The following is a 3,262-nucleotide window of genomic DNA, read 5'->3' as shown; positions in this document are numbered from 1 at the left end:
CGACTAAACAACAACAACAAGGTACCTGCTAGCAGTCTGATGGCACTTTCTATAGTTGGGATCCCATGAACTATGTGACTAAGTTCTACATGAGCAATAGAGGTGTGGACTCTTATTGCTTGAACACCAGCCTTTATGCTTCATGGAACAGAGGCCAGGCTATTTGGTCATCTACCCCAGTATTACCTCCTTTCACCGGAGAAGACAGGGATTGAATGTGGACCTTACACCTTCCCAAGACTGTTCTCTGCCACAGGTCTATGGGCCCTTCATACATGGCCATTAGGAAACTGCCTCGTACCAAGTTAGTTTATGTAGCTCAGTATTGTCTACCCTGACTGACTGCAGTCAATGTAGGGTTTCAGACAGGTATCTTTCTTAGCCCTACTAAGATTGCATTTTCTACCATACCACAAAACACTTTTTTTTTGGTCCGAATAAAGCTATCGTGTCAACATATAGATTGTTAAATTTTTCATATTCCAATGCAACAGAAAACATTTTATAGATAAACCAATTCACATATTTATTTTATTTTATTTTTCTAGGCTTCTTCACAGTAAAATGATTTTGTTTCCATTTTTCGGTAAACCTCATTTAATAAGATAAGCTGGCAGTCATTCACTCTTTTTCCAAAAGCAGGCACGAATATTTTCCCCCAGATGCAACACTTCATAATGAAAATCATCTGAATGATGTGTAGAATATTTGTGAAGTAGACATTTAGAAACTTCTTCCAGGTGTCCCAAATTTTAGAAGAGAATTGAATGCAAACAGATACTATTTATCATTTAGCTTCATTTTCGCTTTCGTTGTCATGGGGTTGCAGCATTTATCAGAACTAGTCTTCCTTTATCTCCGCACCCCAGTATATTCTCCTCCCCACACTCCCCAATGCTTTAGCCAATGCTTAAACTCTGCACAGGTTGCAATTGCCCTTCTTTCTTAAAAATAAATTAAAAAATCAGATAACATTATACGAGTCACATAAAGAGAGCTGTTGGTCAAAATTAACTGGAGGAAATGTGAGTGATTCCCACAGGATCTTGTGTTTTACAACTGTTTTCACTTCATATGATTTCAGAGTGGATTTTGTAGTTTCCCCCCTGAAACATTTAAAACAAGGCAAACCCCACCCCACCTACTGAAGGGCAATGAGATGCAAAGCTTTTAAACCCCACTTGCTTTCTCCTGCTGCTAGAAATTCCTGCAATTTTGACAATACAAACATTACATTAGAGATGGAAACAGAAACATACTATCCTTAATTTTGCTTTTTGCTTTAAAAAAACGAAACAAAAACCAAGGCTTAAGATTTCATACCAAGATGTTTGAAGGATTCTGTTATTCCTTGCATTGATGACAACATTCTTGATTTTCATTTACAGCGCTGCCAGCTCAGGGCAAAGATTTCTCTGAAGCCTGAACTTTACTCTTATTTAAAGGATGAGGCAGATACAATCCTGGAACTGTACCTCCCTCACAATCTGGTCTGAGTTTGTATAAAGCTCATCTGCAGAGCTCACTATGATTTTCTTAGGTGTGAATCAGCAATGTCAACCCACTGCTCCCCCCCCCAGCGCATGGAATATTCTTAATATGAGACAGTGTACCTTGGGAGAGGCAATCAGGGTGCTAATGGAATGAAAGGAGAGACTCAAAAATGAGAACCGGCAGTAGACTTTCAAAAGAATATTAGAAATTCATGCCAGCTGGTAATGATACATTTAGTCATTCTTCTTAAATGCACGCCTTTCATTGGTCTTGATAGCAATTCGTTTTGTGCTCTGTAACGGAATTTGAAATCAACAATGTACTGACAACACATCTGAAAGGCAATGCATTTTAGTCTCTCATTGTCATAAGTAAAGTAAGTTGCTTCTGGATTTCAGCTTTGAAAAAAATATTGTCGTATGCTGTAAGATCTGTTCAGTATGAGAAAAAGTCACTCAAATATGTAGAGGAGTTGTTGCTAGGGACATTGTGGCCTGGTTTGCATGTAACTCTAAGCCAAAAGATTGCTAAGCATGAAAGAACATGCATGAGGATACTCCAAGAAAAAATGTTTCTGTTTCCCTCCTCCCATGGTCCTGCTTCTGCTGAGATGTATGTTGCTAACCCCTACCTAACAGATCTGAATTATCCTGTGAATAATGTCCAGATTTCCCACCCACCCTAAATATCAACATCTGACCAGTATATAAAGAGTATGTCTCTGCATGTGAAATAAAACACCAATAAAGGAAATAACTGACAATATTTCATTTCTGAACTATTTCTAGTAGAGCAAGCAGTAAAAAGAAACACTCTGACATAACCAGACCAGGCCATATTTTAAATTAATTTCACTGCCAATTCAACTGGAAAACTTTGTAGAAACAAACATGTCTTCAGCTGTTTCCAGGAACTACAAATAGTGGGTGTCTGTCGTATCTCAATAGGGATGCCGTGTGGATCATGCTAGAAAAGCCCAGGTACACAAGCAGTGTCCTACACACAAAAGTGTCCTACACACAAATAAGTGTCCTAATAATCAGGTAAGGACATAGAGTAGAAATGTGAAATTAAAATAGATATACAAAAACAGGCAAATCCACCTTGCTTTGCACCCAAAGAAGCAATGAAGATTGCATCTGATACAAGAGGTTACAGATCTCTAAAGTTCTGAAGTCATAGATCAGAAATTGTCTGTTGCTGATCTGTAGTTCCAAGGCACAACATTAAATACACCTAGATGGAAACTGTCTCAGGCAAGAGACCTAATATAGACAAGACCAATACCCTGTTCATATCTTTCTCTCCATGCAGTTAGGGTTACAGGGAGAGAAATAGAGGGACTGCACAGATTCGACACACCTCCTCTGCTATGTCCTAGGCTGGCCCTGCCCCTGTGTTGTCAGCAGGGCCGTCTTTAGCATATGCGCTGCTGGGGTGCAAAGATCCACCCAGCGCCCCCAAATTTAGTGCTGCCCACGTCTACACCCAAGATATACTTCTACATGGTTGCAGGCGAGGTCATGGTGGTGGTGTCAGCGTCCTGCTCTTCCGAGTCTCGCTGCCATCACCCCTCAAGAACCTGGTGAACGAGCTCCACAAAAGCGTGCAGCTTCACAACCAGGTGCTTTTAAAGTTCCTCCAGGAGGAGGAAGGAGAAGAAGAGGGACGCAGCAGCCACAATGGCAGCGGGCAAGAGAGCAACACCTCTCCATGCAGGGCAGGACTCCAGGGAGGAGAAAGCAGCCAGGGTGGGGGTGACAGTGGT

This window comes from Podarcis liolepis (genome assembly GCF_965112155.1).
Source record: "Podarcis liolepis genome assembly, chromosome: 9".
Lineage (NCBI taxonomy): Eukaryota > Metazoa > Chordata > Lepidosauria > Squamata > Lacertidae > Podarcis > Podarcis liolepis.
The sequence above is the reverse complement of the archived record's forward strand: the minus strand, read 5'-3'. Positions refer to the sequence as shown.